Here is a 12,581-nt window from a genome sequence, read left to right as displayed (position 1 = left end):
ATCATATTGCAATGAAGATACAGGCCATTATACATTTTGTCAAAACCTTTAAAATTGTGTGGTGCAAAATGTAAACCATATTATAAACTTTAGAACAAGTTTAGTAGCAATAATTCAATATTTGTTCATCAAACGAAATAAATGTATCACACTTGTGAAAGATGTTGTTAATGGGGATAAAGGTGTGGGAGGGGGAGGGTGTGGAGTGTATGGAGTGTATGCCCCAAATTCTAAAGATTCTTTAAAAAATATTAAAACAAAATCTATATGAACAAAGGACATCAATAAAGTAATTTTGCAATTATATAAGGTTATTAATACATATTTTCTACTTTATACTCTTAATTTGTTTGAAAGTAATTATATAAAATAATATGTAAATAATATAATTTGGGAGCTATTATATATAAAAATGTAACATATGTATACAATAATTTCTGTTAACATCACAACAGAAAGTTATTAGGAAATTATGAAAAATATTAAGGCAACAATTCTAACAATATATTATTGGCAATTTTAACATTATTTGAGCTGTAAAGTAGTAGTAACATTTTTGTATATTACTATAATTAAAGCAAACACAAATCTGAAACTGATTCTGATAAATTGAGATGTATATGGAAAACCCCTAAAAATAATTAATAATACCTACAAAAATAAAGGGAAACCATTAGAGATTAAATGCTACCTTAGAAAATATTCACTAAACACAAAAGGAATTAATAAAGGAGGAATAAAGAATTTAAAAAGATTTAATAAATTGGAAATAAGATGGTAGATATTAATGTAATTATATAAATAATAACATTAAATCTGAATGGATTAAACACTCTACTTAAAAATCAGAATTTTTCAGACTAGATTTAAAAAAAGTACAACTTTATTTTTTGTCCCCTGGTGAAAAATTTAGATTAAAAAACAGAAAGAAATTAAAAATAAAAGGATGCTAAAATTTATATCACACAAAGAACACTCATAGATAAGCTATATTGTCTATAATTTTATTAGATAAAATGTATTTACAACTGAAAAAAAATTATTATTGATAAAAAAGGACACTTTCTATAATAAAGAGCTCAATCCACAAGGGAGGCATAATATATTAAATAATTTTTTAGTCCATGAAAATATATGAAACAAAAACAGAAGTGAAGGGAAAAAGCAACATTTCAACAACAAATTTGACAGACATCAATAGCCCAGTTTTAATGATAAATAATAGAGCCGGGATGAAGAGCACAAAGGAAATAAAAGGGATAAACAAAACTATACAACAAACAGACTAAATGAACCTCTATGATATTCTTCAGTGGCATAAAATAAAATATATTTGGTACCTCATCATCCTGTCTGACTTATTCTTAAGTTTCCCTGTTGAGAAACCACCCACTTAGCTTTGCCCTGGGTGTATATGAACTTAGTAGGGTCTGCGCCTCCATGAGTTTGGATAATAAGAATTGTGCATAGCTTCCCCAAATGGTTCCTATTGTTTCTTTTCTTTGACATTCTGCCCTTTGTGCCATATAATTAACTAATGACATTTGGCTTGGATATTTTTTAATATGTGAAGTTCCAAATGTATTATCTAAAGTCAAAGAACATATGAGGTACAGTCAGCTTCTCCAAATGGCCCTGGACTCTTCTGCTTTCTGTGCCATATACTTTAAAACCACCAATATCCAATAAACACAGGAAAACATTTCCCCTCCCTGGATCACAATAAATGCAAGAATATAGGATCCACTCATACCTCTCTCTTTCCCTCTCCATGAAGCTTTTCATCAGTCTAGATTATACAAGTCCACTATCTTTTAATGTATTTTTAGTGGGTTGGGTATTTGTACTGAAGCCTCAACACCAGAATTTCCACATAGCATTTGTGGTGATTAGGCTAATGTGTCAACTTGGCCAGGTCATTGTTCCTAGTTGTTGCTCAAACAAGCACTGGGCTAATTGTAATAGAAGGACATTTAAGAACTTTAGTCATCAGTCTCTTTATTGTATAGATGACTGATTACATCTACAATTAACCAAGAATATTACCATCAGCAATGAGTGACATTTTAAACAACCAGTTGAATTCCTTAAAAGGAGAAGTGATTTCACCATTCAGAAAGAATTTGCAAACTTGACTTCAGACAAGAAATTTACCTGGGAACTCAACAAGGACTTTCATTAAAACCCCTGGTTTGTAGCTACCTGAAGAATAACTTGCGTATCCCTGAGGTCATGTGAGATAATTTTATAAAATATTATTTAAAGATATCTTCTGTTGGTTCTGTTTCCCTAGAGTACCCTGACTAATACAGCATGGTAACAGAAGTGGTTCTTGAGGAACAGAATCTTAAACATGGGATTTCTGAAGTCATTCTGGGAGTTTTGCAATAGGCTCTCTACTCTAATTCAACTCAAGGGTACTCATGTCTCCCTTCTCAAAAATCAAGTGTCCACTAAAAGTTCATGGCATGAGCTGGCAATGGAGATACAAAAATATAATCATTGGATTCCCCTTCTTTCATGCTAATAAGAGACAAGGATCTGGGTGATAGTGTTTTCAACAACTTAACAGAGTTTTGTGAAATCAAAAGGTACAATGATTTTGGCTGGCTTCTTCTATATATTCTGGATACAGTTACAAAGGAATAAGATGAGCTAAAGATTTTAAATTTGCAATTTAAATGCCACATGAATGACGTGAGTTTTTATATGTGTTCTGAAAGAAAATCTTTCATGCAGCCAAAGGCTTGAGATCTCTGAAACCCTGATTCAAACTCTCATTATATGAGTAGCAGAGTTACAAAGGTAAATAAAATCTCAGAATTTTAGTTCTGAGATTGCAGAGTGTCTGCTGTTAAAGAGAAGCATTGTTTGGAAAGGAGTGGAACCTTGAAGATTGGTTTGGAGATATATGGGATGTAGATAATATCTATGGAGACATTGAAACCCTAAATTCTCCTGAGACTTTGCCACATAAGCTTGCAATGGCCTGGCCTTGGAGACCAAACAATGTCAACTTTGTATCACCCAGCAACCAGCCTGCCCCTGCTACTCTGGATTTCACTCCTGACCTGACATAGGTACCAGCCAATCTAATCCCTCAATGCTCAGCCTCTGGCCTGAACCAGAGAACCTGACTTCTTCCCAACATTCAGTCAGGTACCACCCGAAGGCCAGCATGCACTGTCCAACCTCCACCCTGCTGTGAGGAATCTCACTTCCAACCCAGAACTGAAGAGATTATTCATGTCTCACCAGATGAAAATCCAAAGAATTGACCTGAGGTCAGTAGCTTGCAAGGCATTTCTAATCCTTCTACTTAGTTACCCCTACCACTCCTCTTCCCTTTGAGATTTAGACTAAAATCACAATAAGTCCCCAAAGGCAAAATACAAATTTTGACGTGTGATGAATTATGCTATGCTTTAAAAGACCTGTATGGGTTTTCCAACTTATATAGACAAAATTAAGGGGAATATGTGGGGGAATGAATACTAAGGGATGGAATAACTTTGGAAGAATTGTAAAGTAGTATCAGGCTGACTTTATTGATATGGGCCCACCAAGAAGAAATTCTAAATTCAGCATTGTAGCTCAAATAGTTAGAATGGGCTATAACTTTTAGGGTGATTAAATGAAACATGAACAAAATGATGGCCTAGCATTTCTTAGATCGAGATGCCCAATTTATGCTAGCATACAAAAGAAGGAATCTAAGGTCTTAGAGAGATTGGAATGCTGGAATTGATTTACCACCTAAGACCAGCCCACCAACCCTAGGAATGTCCAGTGGACACACTTTAAACCAGGACAGTGAGGAATAAATTTGTAAGACTAGCTCCATCTTTGCTGAAGAGTTCTATGGTTGCTCTTCTCTGTAGTCCAGGTATTACTGAGGAACTGCTGAAATGGAACAAGTATCCTTAAACATTATGGGGATGATGGGATCTTAGGCAGTAAAAGCCAAGTATTCACAGTTATTTGTCAAAGACAAGGTGGACATGGATACCACTATGAAAGGCAGACTCAAAGCAGCAATCAAACAATTCTGAGTCATATAAAGATATGGTGTTGGCTAATAGATCATGGGGTATGTAGAAGTGAAATAGATGACAGTATAATAAGTTCCTTCTTGATCTGTATAAGGAGAGTTCTAAGTTGAGTGTTCAAAATCCTAACATGAATTTCAGACACAGAGAATCATGGCCACTTAATCAGTTTCCACACTTGAGATAGTTTAAAGACCCAGAGCTCCTTAAATGAAGAGATGACCAGGTCCCTTTGGGAAAGGATCCTGTTACACAGCCAAAACTTTCTACTGTTGATCTTCCTCCCAGGTGTGTCCAAGGACACCTACAGCCTCTTTCCAGGGTAATTGCATTGAGGAAAAGAAAATTTTCAGATGTTTTGGGGATTATTAGACACCAGCTCAGAAGTGACTAATTCCAGGACACTCAAAATTCCTCTGACATCCATCAGAGAAGGGTTTATGGAGGTCTGGTGATTAATGGAGTTTTAGCTCATGTCCACCTCACAGTAGGTCCAATGAGCCCAAGGATCAATTCTGTGGTGACTTCCCAGTTCCAGAATGTATAAACGGAATAAACATTCTCAGTAACTGTCAGAATCACCACATTGGATCCCTTAGTTGTAGGGTGAGGAATATTATGGTAGGAAAGGCCAAGTGGAAGCCACTAGAACTGCCCCTACATAGAAAAATAGTAAATCAAAATCAATACTGGATTCCTAAATGGATTGCAGTGATTAGTACCAATAACAAGGGTTTGAAAAGTGCAGTGGTGGTTATTACCACCATATCCCTATTCAACTCTCCTATTTGGCCTGTGCAGAAAAAAGATGGATCTAGGAGGATAGCAGTAGATTATTATAAACTTAACCAGGTGGTGTCTCCAAGTGCAACTGCTATCCAAGGTTTGATAGGAATGAGCAAATCAACACATCCCCTGGTAACTGGTATGCAGTTATTGATCTGGCAAATACTTTTTTCTCAATTGCCATTAGTAAGTACCATCAGAAATAGTTTGCTCTCAGCCGGCGATGTCAGCAGTATTCCTTTACTGTATTGCTTCAGGGGTATATCAACTTTCCAATGCTATGTCATAATGTTGTCTGCAGGGATCTTGATCTTCCTCCCAAAGGACATGACACTGGTCCATTTTATTGATGATATCATGGTGATAAGACATAATAAGCAAGAAGTAGCAAAGACTTTACACTTATTGCTAAGTCATTTGTATGAGATAGGATGGGAGATAACTGCAACAAAATTCAGAGAACTTCCATTTTATTGAAATTTCTAGTTTTTCAGTGGTGTGGAGCATGTCAAGATATCCCTTCTAAAGTGAAGGATATGTTGTTACATCTGACCCTACCTACAACTGAAAAAGAGACACAATGCTTAGTTGGTCTCTTCAGATTTTGGGGACAACACATTCCTTATTTGAGTGTGCTACTCTGTCCCATCTATTGAGTGACCAGAATATCTGCTAGCTTTTATTGGGGAACAGAACAACATCCAAAACAGTTGGTGCAGAGTGTAGGGTGCCTTAATGCTGACCAATACTAGCCAAGTGGGAATGCACTTATTCTGTTCTTGGCTTACTAATGTGCTTTCCCAAGTGGCTAACACTATTTGGGAAGGCACCATCACTTGCTGTTGTTAATTGGCATTGCTTTGCTTTTACCTTTGTGTCTGCGGGGTGTTGCCTATGTTACATGTGCCAAATTGTGAATATATTAAAGGCCCATGTACCAGCAGAAAGGTGTGTTATGTGTAACAGCTCCCAAGAGAATGCTCAGTTTACTCACATATTTTACTAGGGCAAGCAGAGGGAAAATGTGTCACTATCACTTCACCAAAAAGGACTGAGTATATCCAGTGAAAATTTGATATAAATTAACTGGCTATTGTTATTTGTTTATATAGAGTCCCACTTAAAATATAGGAGAGGGTGTCCAAGGTCTAGCTGTCTTAGGCCAATGTGGGGTAAGATCTCATGGGCCTGCCATTGATTGTGTGTGCCCAGTCACCCAGAGGACAAGGATGGCACTATATTGAGATGTGAGACTCTCTTGCTCAGTCCTTTCTGAGCTGTTTTTGCCAGAACTTGTCCAAAGTATTAAAACATTCCTGGGTTTAGAGAATATTTCCCTGCAGAGCACAAAGAGAGGGAAAATACTCCTGACCAGAATATCATGGCTCCCTGTTGGCTAAAGGAGTGCATGCATCTGTGACCCTTATGCTGCTTTTATCTTAACCATTAATGCTGCTCATCACTGGTGCATGGGTTATAGAGCAAGCATTCCTTTGCTGTAGAAACACATCTTTCTAAAGTCAGTTGGGTCATCCTAGATAGAGAGGAAGAAGAATGTGAGACAGGGAAGGGCTCCCTCACCCCAAATGATCTGGCTACAACTTACAAGGTCGAAGAAATGCTGGGCTGAACTAATACTAAAACACAAACCAGGAATTTTACTAGACAAGAAATTCAAACCATTCTTAAGGCTTTTGTTCAGTAAGAGGGTGAAATATGACCGGATGCCTGCTAATGGTATTCAATGCAGTTCATGTTGCCAGTATAATCCCCCACATAAAAGACAATTGGCTAGTAGTACTAATGACTTCCAGTTCTCAATTATCAACTATTTAAAAAACAAAAATGAAGACAGGCCTGTCCACAGTGGATATTACCCCCAAGGTAGATGACCAGTAGCAAACAATTAATGAAGCTGGATTGTTACTTAAAATGTTTGAAATGATGCATTGGGCATAACATTTCTCTGGGCATTCGGACAAATGAATAAAGGAGTTCATTTCCAACTCTGATAAGCCCCCACCCATTTATTCATCAAGTAGTGGAAAATTTTCTTAAAGGGATCCTCCTTCTCCTGAATTATCAGGCAGCCTTCCTCAGACTTAGCAGGTGCCACCACCTCCTCCTCTTGCATATCTAATGCCAGGTCTCCAGCCCTACTGTGACTATTCTAACAATTGTTATCAACCACCTACACAAATATTGGCACTTTTTGCACTTAATTTTTCCACTGTAGGTATTTACATATTTACATGTTATGGCTTCACTAATAAAAGCAAATCCTTGGCTCAACTGGTGGGCCATGTCAAATGGACCCCCATCGACCTGGCTGTGTCAATAAGCATGATAAATGCCACAATATCACCAAAAAAAGTTACTGTGGTGCTTGCACCTATAATTTAAGATCTTCTTAGAGAGGGAGTGATTCATTATACCAACGATCTTCATGTATATTAGCCCTATTTTTCTGACTCTTTAAGTCTCCAAGCATTAAATTCTATTTACCATCAATTATAACAGCTTTAGTGCACAAATGTTGCCAACAAAAGCTCCCATTAGTAACATCATATAATTAATAAAAGATACTCACAGGAGCATGAGAAATTGCTTTCCTGTGATTGATTTGGTCAATGTGTTTTACTCAGTGCCAATAAAAATAAATAAAATGAGAGAAAATAATTTCTAAAAGCTACTGTCAGGACCTTAACATATGATCTTACAAAAACTGTTCAATATACTGATTTTATATAATTGACATTTAATTAAAGAGTGATTAGCAGTTTAATATTATTTATGAATCCCAAAAAGATAATTGATTGTGTTTTTAAAATGGTCTGTTTCTCTGGGCATGATACCTCTTTGATTGTATTAAATTCAGAGGTTTCACTTTCAGTTTATTTAATCAAGATTAAGGCTTTGATTCAATCACAGACTTTGATTTAGCCACATCATTAGGGTGTGCAGGGTTGAGTTCCCACCCCCTTGGGATGTTAATAATACAAACCATGCAGAGAAGTAGACATACAGGAGAGGTAGTGGTTTTGCTGCTGAAGCTCCAGGAAATGTTCATTTACTATGCATTTAAGAATTTAAGAACAACTTTGGGAATGTAGGTGGAAGATTTTGAATTCTTATATTTTACTGGACAGAGGATAAAAAAGTACATTCAGTTTGGAGGATATCTTGTGAGTATACACTATCATAAAACAAAATCTATTTTTGGTGCAGCAATTTTTCCTTTATATACTAAAATATGAGTGTTTCTTACCACCAAATAAGTTGTACATTAATTGTTATAGGAAATTTATATTCTTAATAAGCAAAACCTTTTAACAACCAAATATATATTATTGGGAGACTAAGTAATATGTCTATCATTTATATGTTGGAATACCCTTAACCATAAAACACACACACATACACATGGACAAATGTATGCACTATTAATGCACATGTAATAACCTGGTAGACATACAGCAAGTAAAGAAAGTGAGTTACAGAAGAGTATATGCTGCATAAGCCTGTTTTAATGAAGTTTCTGTACTCAGAACAGCCAATATCAGAACTTCTGAAAGTATTAAATATGGGAACAAATAAATACATATTCAGCCTAACAAAACAGAGAAAATTCATTGACATCGTACCAATGGCAGAACAAATGCTGGGAGAAGTATTGTGAGTTGATGAAAAATAATCCTGGATGAATAAACTAGACTGAACAATGATTGAATTAAACTTACAGGATAAATATGTGGCTTGACAAAGGTATGAAAAGACTATCTTAACATAGACTGTAATAACTTGAATATGGTTATTGAAATATTTATGCAATTAATAATAAATCCTAATTAAAATAAATAAAAAAATAAATATTGAAAATGGTAAAATATTTATAATGCAACAAAAGTCAATAGACATCTAGTTTGACTGTATGGCTGAATTCCACTCAAATATTGAGGTAGGAAATATGGCTCAATGTTAAGAGGAATTTTGTAAAATGATAAGGAAATCTATGTACGAGGAAGACATAGCAATCCTAATTTTGTATGCACCTAAAATCAAAGGCTCCAAACCTTTATTACAAAAAATGAAGTAAGACAAAGGGAAATTTTAAAAATTCCAAAATCATAAAGATGTGAATACAATTTAATCAGTATATAAAATATGAAATGATCTTTAGTAAAGGCATAAACAATTTGCTCATTTTTCCCAAATAGCACACTTATAGATTGTGATGGTTATGCTAATGTGTCAATTCAGCCAGGTAATTGTGCCCAGCTTTTTTTTTTTTTTAATGTCACACAAGTGCTGGGTTGTTGTGGGAAACTGGCTTACCTATATCTTATTGTAAATAGTACAACTGTTCTATTGTAGATATTGCAGTTGTTCCCTGTTATTGTAAATGATGTTGCAATTCTAACAGCAAACAGCTGCTTGGTAGTTTCCAATAAATATAAGGTGGAAACTAAGGTCGAGGCTCTCAGTTTCAGAAGCTGAGAGCCCCCTAGTCCCATCTTTATTTCCTCTCTTGTATCTTTCCTTCTGTCCTTTTATTTCTTCAGTTCCACATCGCCTTCGCTTTCAGCAAACCTATTGCTGAGCTGGTCTCAGCAACTGGAGCCTAACATGGGGCCCGAGGGGAAGAAGAGCTTCAAGCTAAATTAAAGGTGTTGTCAGGGGGTGGAGCCCTGAGTGGTTTAGAAGGCCTTCCAAGTCCTCAGTGAGTAAGGACACTCTCGAGTATTCTAGCAGGGTTACGATGGGAAACAGAGACAGTTCAACAAAATATTGCCCATATGTCTGTCTCCTCAAACAACTCCTCAGGGCAGGAGGAGCTGAGGCCAGCGAGTCTCATATTTTAGAACTTTTAAGGATTATAGAAAAGTATTGCTCAGGGTTCCTAGCAGTAGGAAGTTTAGAATTAGAAGTTTGGGAAAGAGTAGGAGAAGAGTTAGAAAAATTACATGTACAAGGTATTCCCTCCCTGCTACCATTTGGTCTACTTGGACAATTATTAAATCTGCTTTGGAAACTTTGCAAATAGATGAAGAAGAGAAAAATGAAAATAGAGAAAGTGAAGAAGTTCCTCCCACTGAATTTTTTAAATACTTGAATTATTTTACCTTCAGCTCCTCCATTAAATGAATTTAGAAAGTCACTTTCCTCCCCACCAACACCCCCCCCCTCCTGGGTTCAGAGACGCTCAGCCAAAGTTTTGTCAGCTCTACAACAAGGCATTTTACAGGCTAGAAAAGAGGGTGACTTAGAGGCACTTCAAATGGCCTTTCCAGTCACTGTACAGAAGGAGTAGCCCCTGGAGTGGATCCTGTGAATCCAAATGGAGTTTGAGTTCACTCATGAACCCTTCCCATTTAAAATTTTGAAAGAGTTAAACATAGCAGTGCAACAATATGGTCCAAATTCTCCTTTTACCTATGGAACATTGCAGGGGCTTGCAGAAGGCTCGAGGCTGATCTCAGCTGACTGGTCTGCATTTGCACACATCACCCTAGGGTCTGGAGATTTTCTACAAAATTCAAAACCTGGTGGACGGATCATGTAGATCAACAATTAACAATGAATGATCAAGACTTCGCACAGGTCTGTCATTGTTTAAGGGCAAAAATTGGGAAAAAATTGAGGCTAGAGGTCAGCCTTTGGTGACATTTCAAAAAATATTATATTAAATTGTGCCAGGGTGTAGGGATGGAGGGCCACCATGCTACAATGATGGCTCAGACTATGGCAGGGATGAAAATCAATAAGAAGTTCTCTGGGAAATATTTTAATTGTGGAAACAGTTTCAATGGAAATATCTTCCTCAAGGAATGCTTAATAGCCCCCAGGTTCTAACGAGGAAAGCAGAACAAGAATTAAAACTCATGGAGAAAAAAGTTTGAGGTGCCCAGGTTGAGCGCATTAATCTGGAACAGCCACTGCAATTGGTTGTTTTGCCTTCCTTGCGCTCCCCCACAGGAATCCTTATGCAACAAAATCATATTGTAGAGTGGATATTTTTACCTAACAGTGTTGTTGAAGCTTTGTATCCTTGTGTGGATTTTATGGCCCAAATTGTACTTGAGGGCCATGGGCACACTTGTGCCCTTCATGGACGGGACTCTTCTCATATCATTCTTCCACTTTTGTGCAGGAAATTTGAGGCTTGCCAACAAAATCACTTACAATGGCAAATAGCCTTTGCTGATACTTGTTCAGGGTTCATATGGGCTACAGCTCAGATGGGAGAAACTGCTAGACATGTAAGACAGCATTTGTTAGTTTGCTTTGCTGTGATGGGACTTCCTCAGTCTCTAAAAACAGATAATGCTCCTGCTTATACCAGTGTCTCCCTTAAAAGGTTTCTAGATACTTGGAGTATTTCACACACTACAGGACTTCCTTATAATCCCCAAGGGTAAGCTATTGTCGAATGTGCAAATCAAACCCTTAAACTCATGTTACAAAAACAAAAAGGGGGAGACAGGGAGACACTGCAGTTGGAGTTACACAAAGCATTATTCACTCTTAATTTTCTTAACTGTGGAACTACCCTGGAAGGGACAGCAGCTGAAAGGCATTTCCAGAGTAATTCTAAAACTCAAACCCAAACTCTGTTTGAAAAACTTTTAATTTGGTGGAATGATCCACTGACTGATAAATGGCTGGCAGGGGAGCTGTTAACTTGGGGAAGAGGGTTTGCTTGTATTTCCCCAGGAGAAGGAGAGCATCCTGTGTGGGTACCAGCTTGTCAGATAAAGCCATACCAAGAACGCCAAGAGACAACGAAAGTTCCTTTGGAACCCAGAAGCTCCAGTCAGGAAAACTGCATGGCTGGGTCCCATTCTGAAGATTAGACTAGCTTCACCTCCCACCTGGAGGTGATTATTCTTACAAGAAGTGTTTAAGTGCGCAAAAAGGTTTATAAGTTAGAGTGGCTTTATAATAAGTGATCAAAAAAAAAAAAAAGGAAGAAAAAAACTGCTTTTGTGTTTGTTCAATGTCAGTGTGTGTTGTAATTATTTCAGTGTGTGTAATGGTTTTTGTGATTGTTCATTGTCAGTGTATATTTTGATGCCTCCAGATGGTGATTTAATGTGATAAAAAAAACAACAACAAAGAGCTCTATACAAATGGCCAAAAAAATTAAATAAGTGCTTATATTATTACCTAAGTTTAAAATGTTAAAGAGATCTCTATAACAAAAAGTGTAAGTCTTAATTAATAGAATTAGTATGTCTCTTCATAAAAAATAATTCTTGCTTAAATTGAAAGGAATAATTTATTTTTCTTCATAGGATAAAATGAGAGATGTAAAAGTGAATATTGAAAAAGTAAAAATTTGTGGGAATGCTAAATGAAATGTTATAAGGTGTATTTTGTCCTAATATGGGATGTAAAAGATAAGCAAATATTGAAAAAGGTGAAAGGTTTGTGGAATGCTAACTGGTGTATTGGTGTGGAATGCTAAAAGGTGAAAGGAATGCTAACTGAAATTTAAGGGGTATTTTGTCTTAGAATAAAATGGTTAATTTTATAAAATCAGAAATGGAGATATGTGGGACAGAACTAATATGCATATAGTAAATTGTAAAAATATAGCATTCAAGGAGATGTGTTTTGTAAAAGTAAAATAAATCTGAATGTATACAAAAATGCAAAAACTGTGTGAAAAGGTCAGTGGACTTTTGCAATTATTCAGGGCTTTCTACCTTGGCCTGATGGCAATAATTTCTCCTGTATAGAAAA

Source organism: Dasypus novemcinctus, chromosome 22 (assembly GCF_030445035.2).
Source record: "Dasypus novemcinctus isolate mDasNov1 chromosome 22, mDasNov1.1.hap2, whole genome shotgun sequence".
Classification (NCBI taxonomy): domain Eukaryota; kingdom Metazoa; phylum Chordata; class Mammalia; order Cingulata; family Dasypodidae; genus Dasypus; species Dasypus novemcinctus.
The sequence above is the reverse complement of the archived record's forward strand: the minus strand, read 5'-3'. Positions refer to the sequence as shown.